Here is a 22,254-nt window from a genome sequence, read left to right on the forward strand (position 1 = left end):
CTTGCCAACATCTGTTGTTTCTTGTGTTTTTGTTTGTAGCCATTCTGACAAGTGTGAGGTGAATCTCATTGTATTTTGATTTGCATCTCCGTAATGTTGAGTATCTTTTCATGTGTGTTAGCCATCTGGATGTCTTCCTTAAAGAAATATTTCTTTGTGTCTTCTGGCCATTTTTAAATTGGATTATTTGCTTTTTGGATGTGGAGTTGTAAAAATTCTCTATGTATTTTAGATACTAGCCCTTTATCAAATATGTCATTTGCAAATACCTTCTCCCATTCTGTACATTGTCTTTCAGTTTTGTTGATTATTTCCTTCACTATGCAGAAGGTTTTTATTTGATGTAGTCCAAACAGTTTATTTTTGCTTTTATTTCTCTTGCCTCAAGAGATATATTTAGAAAAAATGATGCTACAGCTGATATCAAAGACATTACTGCCTATGCTCTTTTCTAAGATGTATATAGTCTCTGTAGGGGGAAAGCCCAGTGAGTCAACTTTTCCCCATTGACTATGAGGTTGTGGGTTTTTCATATATGGCCTTTATTATGTTGAGGTATGTTCCCTTTAGACCTACTTTGTTAAGAGTTCTTATAATGAATGGATGTTATACTTTGTCAGATGCTTTTTCTGCATCTATTGAAATGATCATATGGTTTGACCCTTTCACTTATTGATGTGATGTATCATGCTGATTGATTTGCAAATATTTAACCACTCTTGCATCCCATGAATAAATCCCACTCGATCATGGTGAATGACTTTTTTCATGTATTGTTAGATTTGGTTTGCTAATATTATATTGAGATTATTTTGCATCCATGCTCATCAGAGATATTGTCCTGTAGTTCTCTCTCTGTGTGTTTGTGTGTGTGTGTGTGTGTGTGTGTGGTATCCTTATCTGGTTGTGGTATCAGGGTGATACTGGCCTCATAGAATGAATTTGGGGGTTTTCTTCCTCTTCTATTTTTTTGGAATAGTTTGAGAAGATTAGGTATTAATTCTTCTTCAAATGCTTGGTAGAACTCACCTGTGAAGTTGTCTGGTCCTGTACTTTGTTTGTTGGGGTTTTTTTGATTACTAAATTGCTAGTAGGCTACCGTGTCTGAGCTGGGTCACATGTGTATAAGTGAGCACTAACACTGGGCAGATCTAGTGGAGTGTAGACTATTATACTTCTGGAACACAGGAAAAATGAGGTCAGGAAGCCAAGATTTAGGCTGGCAGTGGGAGGCACACAGGAGACATTCAAACACTACATGATGAATGGAAGGATGAATGAATAAATGAGAGACTTTGGAGATAGTAGAAAATGAGACTATGTGTTTATCTCTTCAGGAAGTTTCCATCCATATTTATCTTTTGACATGGATTGGGATTATGTTATATATCTGCTTTCTAATCTAATTTTTCAAGTATTGTTGATTTTTATTACTAGAAACTATTTTTTTCAATAAAATTTACAAAAATAACCATTGTCATTAATGTGGGCTGCAGCTTGAATATCACAGAGCAGGAATCTGGGGAATGAGAAAGCTGTTCGTGCTCCATCAACCAGACAGAGCTTTCTGGAAGTATACTAGAGCAAGATATTGCTAATGAACTTAGGAACTGCTTATGACTTGAGAGAGGATAAATAGGCAACCCCAACCCATCTTAGGAGATGTGTGTGTGTGGAACATTCTCCAGAATAGATCACATATTACCATAAAACAAGCTTCAGCAAATTAAAAAAAAAGATAGAAGTCATACCATGCATCTTTCCTGAGTACAATGCTATGAAACTAGAAGTCAATCATAAGAAAAAATCTGGAAAGACCACAAATACATGGAGGTTAAATAACATACTACTAAACAATGAATGTGTCAACCAAGAAATTAAAGAAGAAATAAAAAACTACAAGGACACAAGTGAAAATGAAAACACAATGGTTCAAAACCTTTGGGATGAAGCAAAAGTGGTTTTAAGAGGGAAGTATAGAGCAGTACAAGCCTACCTCAAGAAGCAAGAAAAAATATCAAGTAAAGAAACTAACCGCACACCTAAAGGAGCTGGAAGAAGAACAAACAAAAGCCAAAACCAGAAGAAGGAAGGAAATAATAAAGATTAAGGCAGAAATAAATGATATAGAAACTTAAAAAAAAAACAATTGTGAGAGAATATTATGAAAAGCTATATGCCAGCAAATTATACCCTTTAAAAGGGATGGATAAACTATTAGAAATGTATAACCTTCCAAAACTGAAGCAGGAAGAAATAAAAAATTTGAACAGGCCAATTTCCAGCAAGGAGATTAAATCAGTAATCAAAAAAAAAAAAAAAACAATAGAACAAAGAAACCAGGATCTGGCTCTTTGAAAAGATCAACTAAATTGATAACATCTAGCAAGATTCATCAAAACAAACAAAAAAAAAAAAAAAAGAAAGAAAGAAAGAAAGGACTCAAACAAAATCGCAATTGCAAAAGAAGTAAAAAAAAAATATGCCCAGTGTTAGTGTTCACCTATACACATGTGACCCAGCTCAGACACTGTAGCCTACTAGCATAAACCAGAGTCCAGGAATCCTGGAAGACATTCCTAAAGAGAAGGGGGCAGTAGTAGAATAGAATCATCCTGATGTTGTGAGCATTTCAGCTACCTTCTCACTTATACATTCACTTTTTTTGAGTATAGCTGACACACAATGTTACATTAGTTTCATGTGTACAACATAATATTCAGCAACTCTATTGTTGTGTTTGTTGTGTTGAGCAACTCTCAACAACAATTGTGGCTACTATCTGTGATTTATGTCCTTCTAACTAGAGCTCACTGCCAAGATGGTGTAGAAAGAGACAGATCTTGGGAAGTCTCATTCATGGTTTCTCTCCTGGGCATGAGCTGCAGAGTTCAGGCACTTTCTACAATTGTACTGTTAAGTTTCACGCACCTTTCCGGACATGCCCAACTCCTGGGAGTGGATTTCCACACAGGATTTCCCTGGGGATAAAGCAGGTCATAGAGTATTTCCTGACTTTTATATTTGGCTAGGGTCTCAGATTAGCCCTGCCCTCTCTTTACTAAGCTAAAGTCTTGCTATCCCTCAGGTCCTAGATTAAACATCACTTCCTGTGGGAAGCCTCCCCAACACACCCAAGCCCAGTCGGGTAATTGTGCTATCTACTCTGCTCCCACAGTAAATTGACATCCCCTATCATAGTAGTTACAATCTTCATAATTACTGCTGGATTCATTATTCACCCTTTAGGTTACAAGCTGAAGGAGAGTGAGGGTGATATCTGTGGGGTTTTGTTTACTGCTGTAATGTGTTCCACCTCTAAGTCTTCATGTCTGTATTTTTATTTATGTTCAAAAGTGATATGGATTCTTAGTGCTGATTTTTGCTATACCAAAGAATATCCTCACCCCTTTATAATTTCACTATAATTTAATTTGATTTAGGGCATACCAAATGAGTTTCCACATGCTATTACAATTATAAAAGTGGGATGCCTAGGTGGCTCAGAGGTTGAGCGTCTGCCTTTGGCTCAGGTTGTGATCCTGGGAGTCCTGGGATCAAGTCCCACATCGGGCTTCCTGCATGGAGCCTGCTTCTTCCTCTGCCTGTGTCTCTGCCATTCTCTCTCTCTCTCTCTCTCTCTCTGTGTGTGTGTGTGTGTCTCATGAATAAATAAATAAAATCTTTTTTAAAAAATTAAAAATAAAATAAAATTACAGGAGCTTGTGTACTTATATTAATGTGAAACTCACAATTTTTTACTGATAGATCTTCATTCTGTAATTTATGTTTATCTCATAACACTTCCCCATAAAGGAAAAATTAATACAAAAGATCAAAAGAATATAAATCTTTCATAATCTTACCACACATCTAATGCATTTTTCTTATAGTAAATAATGGTGAGATGAATGACACTGTCAGTTTCTACTGCTAAAGAAGACATTTCACAACTGGGTTTAGAACAGATCTAGCTCATTTATGAGTTTGTCCTCCTTGTGCCCCTGAAACCCATATGGGTACTTTTTACGTTTTTATGAATAGAACTTGATGACTAATTTCATGTGTATACTCATGAGTGCTCATGTGTATTTGTATGTTTCTAGAACAATTATCTATATTTCCATATACCCCTTCATTGGTAGATATCCTTTTTTCTTTTTATCTTTCCATAAATTTACATATGTAGTAAAGACCAAAATTAGGTATTTAGGTTGATGAATTTTATTGTTTCCATGCTCCTGTGCACATTCTTAACTATTTCCTTAGGGTACATTTCAAGACATGGAATTGCTGCCTCAAATGGTATACACATGCTTAATTTAATTCCCTACCTGCTACCCAGAAAAGTTGTACCAATTTAAAGTCCATAAACTGGAATTAAATGAAAAAAAGCCTCAGGGAAGTGAGAAGCATGGCTGTACTGATGTCTTGTTAGAAAGTGCAGGCCTTAGATTCCACTAAGCAGCAGCTTTAAGGTCACAATAATAGTAAATATACCTCAGAGTGGTCAGTAGTGAATGGCAATATTAAACATTAGCACATTGTAAAACAGCATGGGGCACAGGATTTGAAGTCAGTCACCTTGGATTACAGTGACGATTTGATGAAGAATATATAAAACTGTTTTTAAAATCCTTGTATTATAGTTAAGAGACAAATTGTACCAGCAGCCCAGCACCACATTTAGCCAGTTAATCCAAGTTCTCATTGAACCAATTTGTGGGTCAAATGCTCTCCTACTTTACCTCCTCAGCACAAGGAGACTGTTCTGTCCATTGATCACAAGGATCTTCTGAAAGAAAGATATGTCTCCATTTTATTATCTGAACACTCATTGCCAAAAATTCCTTGATAAAGAGAAAGTGCTTGGAATTTTCAAGACAGTGCAGATGCCTGCTCTGGATGCTTAGCACCTCTTTTGAAACCTAAAAATTGGTACTTTCATTTTTGGTGTCTAAGAGACAGAAGGTTTCAAACAAATGACTGGAGCAGAGATTGTTGATTTTGGTGCTGGATTGAACTGGATTGGTCCCCACGCGAAACTTCTAAATAGTAAAAGGTTTATATAAGGACCAGATGACTGAGGCAGAAAGCAGTTAAGCAATTCCAGACATTCTGCTTCAGACTCTGGAAACAGAGCCATTACTTTTCCTACTTGAACGTAAGCTCTTCTTTCTTTTTCAGCAAATAGTTTGGCACAGAAAAGTCCCTCTGAAAACAGTACTACTCACCCAGATTCTATACAAAGAGGCATGAAAAGTTAGGTTTGTTTCATTATATTATATGAGAATTTTCAAGAAGTAGACACAGACATTACATAATACTGTTTGGCTATGAGAGCTAGACTTTCACATTTTACTTCAGACACTCCTAGAATAATTGAAATTTTTAAAATTACCATCAACATTTTTTTCATGCTTTACCATATATTATTTTTTGTGATTTGGAATTTAAAATAAAGCTTTTAAGTGGCCAAGATACAAAATAAGAAGGAAAATAAGGGAAAAAAGGGATTGCCATGATAAACTCAGTTTTACACTAGTTCCCTCTGACCATTTTTCAAGTCAAATTTCAGTACCCAACAAAATACTATTTTCTAATGAAGGCAAGGAAAACAAAAGCAAAGATGAACTATTGGAACTTCATCAAGAGAAAAAGCTGCTGCATAGCAAAAAAAAAAAAAAAAAAACAGTCAACAAAACTAAGAGACAACCTACAGAATGGGAGAAGATATTTGCAAATAACATATCAGATAAAGAGCTAGTATCCGAGAACTATAAAGAACTTATCAAACTCAACACCCAAAAAACAAACAATACAATCATGAAATGGGCAGAAAACATGAACAGACATTTCTCCAAATACCTACACATGGCCAGCAGGCTTATGAAAAAATGCTCCACATCACTTGCCATCAGGGAAACACAAATCAAAACCACAATGATATACTGCTTTACACCATTGAGAATGGCTTAAGTATTTTTTAAAGATTTTATTTATTTATTCATGAGAGACACTGAGAGAGAGGCAGAGACACAGGCAGAGGAAGAAGCAAGCTCCCCACAGGGAGCCCGATGCGAGACTCAATCCCACAACCCGGTGATCATGCCCTGAACCAAAGGCAGATGCTCAACCATTGAGCCACCCAGGCATCCCAAGAATAGCTAAAATTAACAAGACAGGAAACAACAAGTGTTGGCAAGGATGTGGAGAAAGGGGAACCCTCTCGCATTGTTGGTAGGAATGCAAAGTGGTACAGCCACTCTGGGAAAGCATTGTGGATGTTCCTCAAAAAGTTAAAAATAAAGCTACCCTACAACCCAGAAATTGCACTACTGGATATTTACCCCAAAGATACAGATGTAGTGAAATGAAAGGAACACCTGGACCTCAATTTTCATAGGAGCAATGTCCACAATTGCCAAGCTGTGGAAAGAGCCATGATGTACTTCGACAGATGAATGGATAAAGAAGATGTGATTTATATATAAATAAAACGGATATATATATATATAAATATATATAAATGGATAAAGAAGATGTGAGATATATATATATATATATATATATATATATATATATATATATCTCATGGAATATTACTCAGACATCAGAAAAGATGAATACCTACCATTTACATTGACATGGATGGAACTGGAAGGTATTATGCTGAGTTAAATAGGTCAATCAGAGAAAAACAATTATCATATGGTTTCACTCATATGTGAAATATAATAGTGAAAGGGACCATAAGGGAAGGGGGGAAACTGAGTGGTGAAAACTTAGAAAGGAAGACAAACCATGAGAGAATCCTGACTCTGGAAAATAAATAAAGGATTATAGAAGGGAGGGGTTGGTGGGGGGATAGGGTAACTAGGTGATGAGCATTAAGGAGGGCCCATGATCAGATGAACACTGGGTGTTATACTATATGTTGGCAAATTGACAATAAATAAATAAATAAATAAATAAATAAATAAACAAACCATTTTCTACTCTCTCATGTTCTATATTTTTCTGTAGTTATACTTTCTATTAAGCTATCTCCATTTACAGCATTCTGAATAAGTGAATTATGAACTGGTCATTCTTATTACATAAAGATCTTACAGTAAAGATTTCTTTGGGGCAGCCAGGTGGCTCAGCGGTTTAGCGCCGCCTTCAGCCAAGGGTGTGATTCTGGAGACCCGGGATCGAGTCTCACTTTGGGCTCCCTTCAGGAGCCTGCTTCTCCCTCTGCCTGTGTCTCTGCCTCTCTCTCTCATTCTCTCTGTCTCTCATGAATAAATATATAAAATCTTTTTTAAAAAGATTTCTTTGAAAGAGAGGCAAACTCCTAATATTTAAACTGCTATTCAAAGTTATTGTCCAATATTCTAATATTAAAAGGGCAAAGGCATGAAAACATAAAGGTATATAGACTATCCATTGAAATAATACATCAGAGGATGTAAAAAGGATAAGACACCTTGATCAATCCTGTTTCCTTATTTTTGGTTGAGAAAACAAGCTAGAAGGGGTTCAGTGACTTGATGATAGAGCTGATTTATGGATGGCAAAGAGCTAGGTATCAGAAACAGAAATCAGCAATGATTCTAAAAGACAGACATGTATTTCCCACTTTACCTGTGATAGACCTCCAACTTGCCTTCAATTTCCCACCACCACAAATATATCCTTATACATATTCCCTTATTTAGCTATATAAAAAATGATTCAGAGATATACATCCAGGAGCGGAATTACTGAGTCATTGAGCATGTGTATCCTTGCTATGATGAAGCACTTCTATATTGAGCTCCAGAATGAATGCACTAATATATACTTCTCCCAGCAGTGTGACAAGTCCCCATAGCTCCCAGTAACACTTGACATTATCCAGCACTCTAATTTTTGCTTGTCTATGAGATGTGAGATATTTCATTTTTGCTTCATTAGAAACCACTAATGAATTTGAGTGCCAAACACATAAAATACATACTGTATACTTTGATTACACTTCTGCGTTTTTAAAAATTCCTTACCATTAAGCTGTATATTAGTTTTTGTATGAGTACTATGGTGGTGTTTTAACTTCATATTTTATGGTGTGAGAAGAGGATCAAAAGTTACATTTTTTAATGAGAAAACATTTTTTAATGAAAAATTTACCAACAAACCCAACAGCACTTTGTGAATAGTACATGTTACCTACTGGTTAGAAATATCAAGTTTAGAGATACCTGGCTGGATCAGTTGGTCAAGTGTCTGCCTTCGGCTCAGGTCATGATCCTAGGGCCTTGTGATCAAGCCCCACATAAGGCTCCCTGCTCAGTGGAGAGCCTGCTTCTCCTTCTCCTCCCCAATTGTGCTCCCTCTCATTATCTTTGTCTCTGCCTCTCTGTCTCTGTCTCTCTCTCTCAAATAAATAAATAAAATCTTTAAAAAAAAAATGGATAAAGAAGATGTGGTTTATGTATACAATGGAATATTACTCAGCTATTAGAAATGACAAATACCCACCATTTGCTTCAACGTGGATGGAACTGGAGGGTATTATGCTGAGTGAAGTAAGTCAGTCGGAGAAGGACAAACATTATATGTTCTCATTCATTTGGGGAATATAAATAATAGTGAAAGGGAAAATAAGGGAAGGGAGAAGAAATGTGTGGGAAATATCAGAAAGGGAGACAGAACATAAAGACTGCTAACTCTGGGAAACGAACTAGGGGTGGTAGAAGGGGAGGAGGGCGGGGGGTGGGAGTGAATGGGTGACGGGCACTGGGTGTTATTCTGTATGTTAGTAAATTGAACACCAATAAAAAAATAAATAAAAAAAAAAAAAAAAAGAAATACCAAGTTTATCACATTTAAGACCTTTTTGGGACTGAGCTTTTATTCTGTTCTACTAAATGGTATCTCAGATTTTTCCATCAGTCTTATCCTGTTTTAATATTGTTGCTTCATAGAATATTTTAATAGCTCAAAAGTAACATTTCCTCCATTATTACTCTCTGGAAAGTCAAGAATAACAACAACAACTACAACAATAAATGTAGCTAATACTTATTGAGCATTTGCAATGTATCTAACATTTAACTTACATTAACATGCTTAATTCTCAACTACACATAGTGGTGTAGATACTGTTCTTATCCCCCATTTGAAAGGTAAGAAACTTGAGGTACAGAAGATTCAATTGGTTTGATGTGGAACCCAGTGTCAAACCCAGGTCTTATCACAGCAAGCCTATACTCCTACCCACTGTTACATTAAAATGAATTGTTTGAAATTATCAATATTGGAGCATTTCTGACCAAAATAATATCAATATCTTATTGCCAATCTAATATGTAGCATTTTGTATTTTAGAAATGAGGCCATCCCAGAGGAAGAAACATGCCCATGATATAAAACTTGGTAATGGATCTGCTGTTTGGACCCCTGATCTATCTCCAGTCTTCTAAGCAGTGGAGTCATGACTGCCATTTATTTCTTGGACTCAGTAGGAAATTATTTTTCTAGTGATCCACTAGAAGGTAATATAAGAGAAAGGATAGCACATGAAATTAAAGGAAACAGCATAATGGTTATTTTTCCCTTCGCCCATATTTATCAGGTAATCCATTCTACATCTCAGAAATAATGCTGAAACTCACAGATTATTAAAAATGTATTTACATTTTCATGTGTTGCTGTCAACGTCTTCAAATATTCTCTATAATAAATTTGTTATTTAATTTATATTAAAATCATATATTTAATGGGAAAGACAAAGCAGGGAGTCAGGAGTAATATTTGTTCACAGTTTATTATGTTCTAGACAATACTAAAAGTGTTACAATTTTTACCTTGCATTAGCTGAGTGTACAATGTATTATATCTACTAAAAATATCATTTTCACAACATAAACAAAAGAAACAAGTTTTCCTATTTTAAAAGGTTTTATTTATTTTAGAGAGAAGGAGAGAGAGAGAGAGCATGAGTGGCGGGAGGGGCAGAGGGAGAGGGAGAGAGCAGACCTCACGCTGAGCAGGATCCCAACACAGAGCTTGATCCTATAATCCTGAGATCATGACCTAAACTGAGACCAAAAGTCAGACGCTCAACCAACTGAACCACTCAGGCGCTCCCATTTCCTTTTATTTATAAAAAGCATTTAATTATATAGCTTGTACAAAATTATCTCAACTCTGTTTTCAATCACATAATTAAAAAATATTCTTTAAGCTTTATTTTCTAACCAATGACTAACAAATATAAACTTCTTTCTTTCTTTCTCTTTTATTTCCTCAACAAATACTTACTGTACACATAGTAAATGTAAGGCACTGACAAACCAAATCATTTCTCTCACAGGCCTTTTCTTCAGAGTTCCAAGCCCTATTATCCAACTACAGCATAATACGTGTTTACATGTATGATCGAGGCATGGATACTTTATCAAGCTAATTCTAATTATACAATCCTCAAACTCTGAAAGCTTACCATCTAAATACAAATCAACGTGGTATTAGCATGCGGAGAGCATAGGGTTTGGAAATAAGCAAACATGAGTTAAAATTCCTGTTCTGCCACTCATTTAAGGCATGTAAACTTGGAAAGTTTACTTAGTATCTCTAAGATCTAACTTCCTGATCTGTACAAAGGAATTGTTGTCCAGGTTTCAAAGGAAAGCATATGGAATGTAATGCATCCAACCATTCTGTCTGAAAATTTAACACATTAATTTTTCCCACTCCATCTCTTCTCTTTTTTAGCAGAAATAACTCTGCCATGAACTCAATAACACGACATATCATAGGGAACTTTTAGAAATGTGACAACAAAAAGAAAATTAAACAATGTTTATGTCATGAATACGATATAATATAATTTCCATATAATGGAACAAGTTGGCTGATAAAGTTCAATCACTGTGCTTTTCCTAACTCATTTGGACCTTTTAGATTGACATGATGAATACATATGGCTTGGGAGGTTCTAGTATTCCTTGAGTCTCAAAATGCTCATATATTGTAGAAATATCACGCATAATGATGAATCTGCAGGAAGGAGACAAGAGTCAAGAATGCTGTCTGGGCCTCAGTTCCTAAGTGATATCCAATGAAAGGACAAAGCACTTCCAAGCATTCGGAAATAGGGAAATCAATGAGATCCCCATTTTTGGCAAGCACTCTGAGTTCTCAGAAGAGAGGGAAGAAACTATTTTATGTGCAAGGGATTAATTTGACAAGAATTCTATATAAGTAAATTAAGCCTTTAGAGAGTAGTCACCTGATATATGTCTTCTATTAGTTATTTTTCTTCTTTAACTATCTTTTAGGGATGCCTAGGTGGCTCAGCAGTTGAGTGTCTGCCTTCAGCTCAGGGCATGATCCCGGAGTCCCAGGATCAAGTCCCACATTGGGCTCTTTGCAGAAAGCCTGCCTCTCCCTCGGTCTGTGTCTCTGCCTCTCTCTGTGTGTCTCTCATGAATAAATAAATAAAATCTTTTTTAAAAAATAATAATTATCTTTTAAAGGTCTTATTTATTTAAGTGACCTCTACACCCTAAGTGGGGCTCAAACTCAAAACTCCAAGATCAAGAGTCACATGATCTACAGACAGGGCCAGCCAGGTGCCCCTAATTTTATCTTTTAAATGCCCAAGATACCTGATAGAATTCAGAGGCCACCAAAAACACCATGAAGACTGCCCATTAGGGAAGATAACTTCTTTATATGGCCAATTCATTTAATTATGCCAGCAAGCCTCTGATACAGATAATATTTTGAAAGAGGAATTGTTCTGAGACAGCAGTGTTCTGTAAATACACACACACAAACATATATGTGCTGTTTGTATCTCTGCTCCTGCCTACAATTTTCTGCATGCATTTCTGCAGGTTCATTGCTGCCCTCTTGTTGGGAATTCTCTTTTATCTCTAAATGTGGGCCTTCATCAAATAATTTAACTCACTTTTATGTGAATATAATAAAATCATATCTGAACTGGGTTCCCTGACATTTCTGGATATGCTGACATCAACATCTTTGCTAACAGGGAAATGAATATACTGAATGTTAATGAATGTTATTTTGACTGTCTGGAACAACTGTATATCCCATTCTAGAGATGTAATCATGACAATAAGGTACCCAATATCCAATAGTCAGAATCTTTTCTCTCTAATAAAATATAGTATGTTATTTTCTTATTCTAAGATTTCTTTCCTTCTCTTCTCCATTACTTCTGCTGTGTAACAAATTGAATTGTAGCAGTAGTGTATACAGTCTTTTTCATTGGATTTGATAGTAAGGATCTATTGGTGATTATAGAATACTGTAGCACTCCCTGGATGTTGATCAAATTCTTCCTTCCAAAATGAAAGAAGTCAGTCCAGGATATGAAATAATCAGAGGGAAAGAGGCCATTTCATTCCTTTCTTTATGTTTCAAAACCATGGGACCATTCTTACCACTCTTAAAAAAAATAGAGTATCCTATGCAGACATTTGGCTCTAAAACTCATTAACTATGTAGTAGCATCTGTAAGCAACTCCATGTCTTTTAGAATTTTGAAATATAATGTGTGTCTTTTTTCTGAAAGTTCCCCATATAAAAGATATCCTTTCATGAGGTAGGCCAGGGTGTCACAGTTCATCAGCTCTTGAGAGCTTTCACAAATATATACATAGTCTTTTCCATATTCTACCAAACCAAATGTAGGCAGTGTTTGGTTACCTACTGCTCCATAACAAATCACCCCAAACATAAAGGCTCAAAACATCAACAGTTTATTATTATTGTTTGTCATGATTCTATGGTTTGGCTAGGTGTTTTTTGTTTCAAATGGTCTCAGCTGGAGTGCTGGGATGGTCAAAAGTGTAAAAATAGCCTCAGTTGTACATACTAAAGGTTGATGCATGCTACTGACTGGGAGCTCAGTTGGAGCTGGCAGCAAGGAGACTCAATTCTCCATGTGGGCCTTTCCATATCACTGCCTGTGCTGCTCACAGCATGTCAACTGAGCTCCAAAAGAGGAGAATTCCAAGAGGTCAAGGTGAAAACTGAAGACTTCCTAGCACACAGCCTTAGAAACTCTGCAACATTACTTCTGCTGCATTTTATTGGCCAAAAATAAATACAAGGACTCTGGATAGATTCAATGAAAGGGAAAATAGACATCTTTTTGATGGGTTAGAGGCAAGGTCACATTCCTGAGGAGCATGTGGAATGACAGACATTCTTGCCACCATCTTAGGAAACATGGCACAGACACCAGTTTGAAGAACCATCTCTCCCACACCTCTACAATGTCCCTTGCTCCATAATCTACTTCAAGCTGCTGCCAAAGATCCCTCTTCTTCTCACCCTCAGCCAGAGAAAGTCGTACTTTCTTCTTTCCTAGACATCTGTATTCTGTTGAGTCCTCAGGCCTCAGCCATCCCTGCCTGTGAATCAAGTACTGCTTAACACAATGATAGAATGTTCAAATTCAGTTGTCCTTCACTCAAGTTTTTACTCCTAATTTAAGTGAGGGGGATGTTGTTTGATCACTATTCTATTTAGTTTATATCACAGTCATCTCTGTAATTGAAGGAAGCCATATGAGGTTAGATAGTAACATTCCAGAAGCCTTAACACATGCCAGACACTTTCTTTAGATTGACTCCTTTTCTCTTTGAAAAAATTTCTTTAAGAAAGGCAGTGATAGGGAATCCCCGGGTGGTTCAGTGGTTTAGCCCCTGCCTTTGGCCCAGGGCGTGATCCGGGAGTCCCAGGATCGAGTCCCATGTCGGGCTCCCTGCGTGGAGCTTGCTTCTTCCTCTGTCTGTGTCTCTGCCTCTCTCTCTCTCTCTCTCTCTTTCATGAATAAATAAATAAAATCTTTAAAAAAAAAGAAAGGCAGTGATAATTTACACTTTTTAAGATTTTATTTATTTATTCATGAGAGAGGCAGAGACTTAGGCAGAGGGAGAAGCAGGCTCCCTCTGGGGAGCCGGATGTAGGACTTGATCCCAGGACCCCAGGATCACGACCTGAGCCAAAGGCAGACACTCGATCACGGAGCCACCCAGGTGCCCCGATAATTTACATTTTTAAGATGATTAACCTTAGGCTTATAGAAGGTAAATAACTTTTCTAAGGATGAGCACATAATAAATGGCAATTGGATGACTCTCATTCTCTCTATATGCTTTTCTGTTAGATGTGTTTCCAGGGTTCAGGGAAGTGTTGTTTTAAATGTGTTAGCTATGTTTCCCAAGATTAAAGAAGAGGGGGAAAAGGAGAAGGAAACAGAGGGGAAGCGGAAAAAGGAGGAAAAATATGACATCAAAAAAAAATATGACATCAACAGAGGATGTGTAATTATGCCCTTTAGCTTAAAAAGCTAGAATAGAGGAACATCATACTGGTAACTTTTTGTCTTGTTTTGTTTTTAGTTTTTACTTTTTTTCATTTAAATTCAATTTGCCAACATATAGTATAACACCCAGTGCTCATCCCATCAAGTGCCCTCCTCATTACCCGTCACCCAGTTACCCCATCCCCCCACCAACCTCCCCTTCTGCAACCCTTTATTCATTTCCCAAAGCTAGGAGTCTCTCATGGTTTGTCTCCTCTCTTAATTTTTCCCATTCCATTCCCCTCCTTTCCCTTATAAACTCTTTCACTATTTCTTATATTCCACTGTGGTAACTTTTTAAATATCCTTTAATAATAGTGAAAATTCTGGAGGCTCAGAAAAGCTACTTATCCCAGATCACCAAATATGTAAGTATGAAACAAGAGATACAAAACTAAGGCTGACGCTGAAAACCCTGTTCCTAAGACTAAGTCCTACATTTCCTTTTGTAAACTTTCAATTTTGTAGACTTCTAATCTGCTTAGCTGACTTTCAGTCTTATATAATTAAGAGAGTGGTTTATACAATTAGCATTCAAGCACTGTTTTGGGTCCAAATTTATTTATCTTGAACTTTGTACATAAGCAAAATATTGACACATTCTATATGGCAAAAATCATCGTGAATACATTTAAAATATAGACAGATTCACCTCATGTATGTCTGTATTATTTAAATTTTGTTATTTCTGTTACATGTCTGAAAATGACTAGGATTCTAGGAACGTTTCATTTATTGAATAAACTTCCAGACGGTCTTCATATAGGGTTAGAGCAATGATCCTGCCCTCACCCCTTATTACCTTCTTTTGTCTGAGATCATTAAATTTCATTTCTGGCTCTGATTAAGAACTGAAATTTTGCTATGTTTTATAAAATGCCTCCAATAAGTAAATGTAATTTTTACAAAGGGGGGAAAATATGACAGATATGAGTTTTCAAGACATAGTAAAGCACACAGGTACACAAGAAGTGTTATTTTGTGTACTTTTCTACATTGTAACTGAATCTAATACCTATTTGAGTCCCAAGTCTGTTATAAATAGGAAGCATACTGTCTCCAATTCAGCAAAAATTCAGTTCTTGTTTTTCTTTGTTAATGTATGATAAACCCAAATAATTGATGTCTCCATTTCTCATCATATTACATCTAAATTCTCAGAGCTCATGTAGTGTCTTGATCTTTACTGTCCTTGGTAACATCCCCTAAGATATTTGAATTCCCATGTATACCTATATGCTTAATGTTGCCATGCTGCAACCTTTCATCTTGACCATGAGGCCATAAGTACTCTTGCTCAGCTAAGTTCCATGCCCTGCTGGGAACACAGAAACACTGGACTGTGTGATACATCTCTGAGAGATATGGTAAACTCAGTGATCTACTTTGGGCCTTCTCTGACTCGCATATGAAAGGAAGCCATTTCTATTATACAATACCCACATTATGGTGACACCTAGAATTCCTGTGAGGTTATAGTTTCTCAGGTATCCAAACAGGGCAAGGGAAATATCACAAGTTAAAAGATGTATGTGAGGGGGCAGGAAATATATCAGCTAATACTTCATCTTGCCACATTTACTTTTTCCCTTACAAAGAAAATATATTTCTTTAGTTATCATCCCTCAAAAAGGGTAAGAATAAGGTTGCTATACAATATTTGTCTACAATAGTAATTCCCATACGCAAACCAACAAGTGGATGTTATCTTCCTCAGGTGGATAAGGATGGATACTGGATATATTTTCCCCCTCCACCTCCATTTAAGGGTGTTTATTTGTTCTTCCATGCCTAACTGCTGCCAAACAAATTATTCTTACTTACCAATACTCATTCATGATTCAGGGAAGTAATGGAAGTCACCCAACTCTGGGACTTAAATTCCAACCTTAATTGATTTATGTCACACTGAATTGATTTAAAAAAAAAAATAACCCTGAGATGACTGAGCTTACCTTCAACTGACAAGACTAGGTTTTTTGCAATAGGTAGAGTGGGGCTCAAAATGCATACTAAAATTATTTATATAAAAACAGAGATTTCTTGAGGCACCTGGGTGGCTCAGTCTGTTAAGTGTCTGCCTTCAGCTCAGGTCAGGACCAGGTCCTGGGATGAAGCCCCACATCTGGCTTCCTGCTCAGTGAGGAGTCCACTTCCCCTCCCCCTGCTCATGCTCTCTCTTCCTCACTGTCACTTTCTCTGTCTCTCAAATAAATAAATAAAATCTTTTAAAAAACAAAATAAAAACAGATTTCTTTACCAGCTGAGTTTTATATCCTGGAAATTTGTACTCATTAAAAATCAATAAAAGTTAATTAAGTCAATCAGAGAAGGACAAACATATGGTCTCATTCATTTGGGAAATATAAAAAATAATGAAAGGGAGTAAAGGGGAAAGGAGAAAAAATGAGTGGGAAATATCAGAAAGGGCGACAGAACATGAAAGACTCCTAACTCTGGGAAATGAACTAGGGGCGGTGGAAGGGGAGGTGGGCGGGCGGTGGGGGTGACTGGGTGATGGGCACTGAGATGGGCACTTGACAGGATGAGCACTGGGTGTTATTCTATATGTTGGCAAATTGAACACCAATAAAAAATAAATTTATAAAAAAATAAAATAAAATAAAATTGGCTTACAATAGTAAAAAAATAAAAGTTATACTGAAAAAATCAATAAAAGTTATTTCTAAAGAGATGATGAAATAGTTTGTATAGTATGACCTCAAATACTTTGAAAAATGGATATGCATAGAAAAAAGTTAGACAAATACACATTCAGTTTTACTTGCTGGTGACTCTCAAAAATCTATACTTCATACAATAATTCATTAACACAAGAAATTTTTATTGGGTATTATTATGTGTCAGGCATAGGAAGTCCAATTCCATCACTTCAGCCCATGACTTATTTCTCCTAAATTCCAAACTCATACAGAAAACTCCCTAACACACATTCCCATTTGAAGAAAATAAACATTGCTAACCAACTTAATGTCTATGATGCCACATGGACTGTACTAAACAAGTTTAGATCAACTTTGGCCCTGTATCCTAAATGCTCACCATAAAGGAAAAGCTATATTGCAGTGTGGAGAGAGTTTAGGCCTTTAGGTCAGACACAAATGTGTTAAAACACCTCCTCTGCTTTTTACTGACTGTGTAAACTTGGAAAATGTAATTAACTTATCTGAGCTTCACAAGCACATACTTAGTGAAAAGGTGGATAAATTAAAGAGATTCTGGTGTCTACTGTACTACCTTTTTGAGCATAGAGCAAAAGTGGCTAAAATGCCTAACAGCATTTCTGGCCCATACTAGGCACTCAGCAGAAGTTTACTTCCTATCCCATCCCCTCCATTCTATGGCAGAGATGACATTGCCATAAGTGCAATTGAATAATTATGTGTTAAAAAGCATTTGGAATGGCTACTATAGAAAGAAAAACCACAAACATTTACATTAGGTAGGAAACATAGCACATTATTTGTTATATTTGACTGAACCACATGAAATTGCTGATGTTCAGTCATTTTTGACCTACAAAAATGATTTAATATCTTTCAATCTAACAGAATGATTTTTGTGTTGAGTTCGAAGAGAGGAACAATATTCGCTCTTTTTCCTTTAACTTTTCCACCTCTTCTCTTTCTGTATTTAAAGGTAGACATTGGGAAAGTCCATAGTATGGGTGTCTCTACTATCCTTTTAGCCCCAAAAAGAGCACATGGGAGCATAAAGCTACAGTGATAAATCTGCTGTGCAGAATGCTAGAGGGTCAAAAGAGCTGTCTGGATTCCAGGACTGGAAGTATCCTGATGATAGGACCTTCAGTGAGTCACTTCTCTTTTAGCCTGGACTGATTACCAAAATGAAATTGGGAAGCCTACCCAAACATCCTGGAGTGCTGTGGAAATCCATAAGACCCAAGCCGGGCAAACACTCTGGGTTTTTAGCTGGGAAGACCTGTTAAGGCCAAGGAATTATTTTAACAGAAATTAATTTGCAAGAATAACAGAACATTACATATTAGGCACTCAAATGGCAATTATTTATGAAATGTCAACAAACATTTATAGAACACAAATGAGACTCAGATGGAAAAGGACCCTGCTCTCTACAGAACTAAGAAAACTCTTGTGAACTGTACCTGCTAGTGTGCTATAAGCTTTCCATTGCCATCTTCTTTAATACTTAAAGTAAGCCTATGAGACAACATTTATTATTTCAATTCTTCGGAATAGCATTCTTAGATTTCATTAATTGAATCTTACAGCATGTAAGTGGCAGAGCCTAGAATTCACATCTGATCTTTCTATTTCCCCAATCTGTGCTCTTTCCTCTCCAAGATATTGGCATGGAGTTAATTCAAGTTCCTAGAGTGTCCAACCCTAGCCTCTTAGCCCAATGACAAGCGTGGCAGGTCTATTATCAACACCATCAAGAAATTAAAAACATTGAGTACTTGTAGGTGTATGACACAGCAGGTGGAGGGAACAATGTAAGCAAAGACATGGAATTCAAGAGAATATTTGGCCTGTTTGAGACCTGGAACTTGGCTGCTGGGGCTAGATACTGCAGAAAGGTCTTTGGACTAAGAAGTTCCTCTCAGTCAAAAGCACAGTTATATATCTCAGACAACAGTTAAGCACAACTGCAAAGCTAAATAGGTTGTAAAAATTATTGGAGGCTTAATGTTCTTCACTATCTGTTCCACAATCATAAATTAGTTCAAATTTTAAAAGCAAATTTTAACAGAAATAGAGCTAAGTATGGGTCAGATATCTCATTGGGTCTTCATAAATCTGCCTAGAAGAACAGATGGGCAAAATTTGGAGGAAATAGATTTCTCTTCATTGCTATCCTCTAGCTCAAATTGCAGATTGAATGTTCTCATTAGAATTGTGGAGCATTTCCTCCTTGTTCTTCTTCAAGCACCCCTTGATTAATAATGGGCTGAGTGATGAAAGTCCCACCAGTGGTAGGGCATGGGGAGTGGCTATCCAGAACAAGTTTTGCTGTTTATTTCTTTTTTTTTTAATTTTTTTATTTATTTATGATAGTCACACAGAGAGAGAGAGAGAGAGAGAGAGAGAGGCAGAGACATAGGCAGAGGGAGAAGCAGGCTCCATGCACCGGGAGCCCGACGTGGGATTCGATCCCAGGTCTCCAGGATCGCGCCCTGGGCCAAAGGCAGGCGCCAAACCGCTGCGCCACCCAGGGATCCCTTGCTGTTTATTTCTATGTGTGTACATGTGTGTGTATACTTTTACATGGAGCAGTGCTGTATTTTCCTCTTTTTTTGTTGTTGCCATTCTTGCTAAGTTTCTCTTTTGTTCTCGAATTGAGATCTTTGTCAAAGCAGTTAATCAAATACAGCAAATTGTATTTGGCCTGACTTCCTTGGGAGTTCTGTATAATATGTCCTTGATGTCAATCTTGCTAACTGAGGAGTGGACCCCCAAAATATTGATAGATATTATGATGATAAGCTAGGACATCTGTCATATGGCACATAACATTCTAGAGATATAAATCCAGGAATAAAAGGGAAAACTTTTTTTTTTTTAAAAAGGGAAAGCTTTAAGGTCAAGATAATGGAGTTTCCAGGCAGCCAATGTTTGAATTCTGACTCTCTATTTAAGAAGAATTGAGTGTTTATTTTTTTTTTTTTGTTTTTCCTTATCCAGAGTATCCCCCATCATTCATTCATTTATGTATCCAGTCTTACATTATTCCCAACGCTGGTACTACCTGGCATTCAGTCCTTTTCACTGGAGGGTCTGCCTACATTTTGTTGATGAAAATAAGCTGCTACAACATCCCTTGTATACTGGTATCATTTTTCCTTAACAAATTTGAGGAAAGAGTCCTATATTTAAAATGGTCACTGGGAGAAAGAAGCCTTTTCATTTCCTCGTTTCTTTTCCAAACTCACTCTTACAAACAAACAACTCCTCTGAACTATCCTGGCAATCAGAGACATCATTTGCAAACATTAAGCTCCAGACCCACCACCTGTCCCTGCTGTGACTCATAACATAAACACAGACCCTCTGTGTAGCCGGTTTCCTAGAACTTTAAAATATATCTCACAGCTGGTGTCTCCCCTTCTGAGAGGCCCCCGTGTATGAGAGGCCCTTTCATGGAGTGAGCCAGAAAGCTCAAGGTCCATCAAAGCCTTGCATAAATTTTCAATCTCAAGAGCCTTCACAAGCTTATGTTTTTCTCTAAATGTATTACTATAATCTGAAGCACTATCTCTCCCAGACCCCCTACAAAATACTAAGGGACATCCTCCCCATCATTCACTTCAAGCTTCTGCCACAAAGATCCTGCCCCTTCTCACCCTCATCAAGAGGAGTTTTGCTTCTCTGTCTCCTAGATATTTGTATTCCGTTAGAGTCATCAGGCCTCAGTCATCCATATTTGTGAATTAGATGCTGCTTGCTGCCATGACAGAATGACCACATCCAATGCTTCTCATCCAGATTTTATGAGCTCCAGATTTTATACTATGTATTTTTGTTTGCTTACTTTTAAAATATTCTTTAGAGCTCCTTTGCTCAGGCCTGTGGCTCTGACAGAGTGGGCAAATGTCCCAGTATTCCTACTGCCAGGAAGCTCCATAGCTACTGATGAGATCAGAAGTGGCATGATAAATAATACTAGAAAGCTCATTTGAACACAATCTTGAAGGCCAACCCTTTTGAAGGCGCTGTCCGGGCAAAGGGAATTGTCTTGGAAAAAGTAAGGGTTGAAGCCAAAGAGCCAAATTCTGCCATCAGGAAGTGTTTCAGGGTCCACATGACCAAGAATGGCAAAAAAAAATCACAGCCTTTGTACCCAGCGATGGTTGTTCGAATTTTATTGAGGAAAAGGATGAGGTTCTGGTTGCTAGATTTGGTAACAAAGGTCTTGCTATTGGTGGCATTCCTCGAGTACATTTAAGGTTATCAAAGCATCAGAGAAGGACAATCAGTATATGGTTTCATTCATACAGGGAATATAAAAAATAATGAAAGGGATTATAGGAGAAAGGAAAGAAAATGAGTGGGAAAAATCAGAGAGGATGACAAAACATGAGAGACTCCTAACTGTCGAAACCAACAAGGAGTAGTAGAAGGGGAGGTGGGTAGGGGGATGCAGTGACTGGGTGACAAGTACTGAGGAGGGCACTTGATGGGATGAGCACTGGGTGTTATATGTTGGCAAATCAAACTCCAATAAAAAAGTACATTAAAAACGTAGACAATGTCTATCACTTGGCCTTATACAAAGGCAAGAAGGAAAGACCAAGATCATAAGTTTTGGTGGTGAAAACATGACAAAAAATTAATTTTCATATGCCAAAAAATAATAAATAAATAAATAAATATTCTTTTGAAATAAATAAGGGTTATATGAATCTCTCAAACCTATTGCCCTAGGAAGACTGTAATTCATTGACAATGAAGATACTAGTCTCCAACTTTGTGTAAACAATTCAAGAAAAATAGAGGATGGACAAAAAGAACAGAAGATCTAATATAGAATTTGGCAGGCTGACCAAGGAGTGGACCTGCTGGAAGAATTATATTAGTTGGTCGATATCTACTTTAACCATCCAGCCCAGGGAGTGGCAAACTTTTTTTAAGTAAAAGGCCAGATAGTAAACATTTTGGTGTTTGGGGGCTATGTAATTTCGTCTCAACTATGCTGTTGTAGTGGGTGTGTTCTAATAAAACGTTATTTATAAAAGCAGTGGGTGGACTGAATTGGTCCACAGGCCATACTTTACAAAAACCTGATCTAGCAGATGGTATAGTCCATAAGTACATGTACCTGCATATGCAAGCAATCAATATTCAAATCCTAAATGTTAGTTGAGAGACAGGGCTCTT

The 22,254-nt window shown here is 37.0% G+C and overlaps 1 pseudogene; it reads left to right on the plus strand.

The window, feature by feature from the left end:
* LOC144308861 (small ribosomal subunit protein uS12-like) overlaps window positions 1-21,702 on the plus strand; it is a 43,925-nt pseudogene extending 22,223 nt beyond the window's left edge.
* Window positions 21,703-22,254: the final 552 nt, after the last annotated feature.

This window comes from Canis aureus, chromosome X (genome assembly GCF_053574225.1).
Source record: "Canis aureus isolate CA01 chromosome X, VMU_Caureus_v.1.0, whole genome shotgun sequence".
Lineage (NCBI taxonomy): Eukaryota > Metazoa > Chordata > Mammalia > Carnivora > Canidae > Canis > Canis aureus.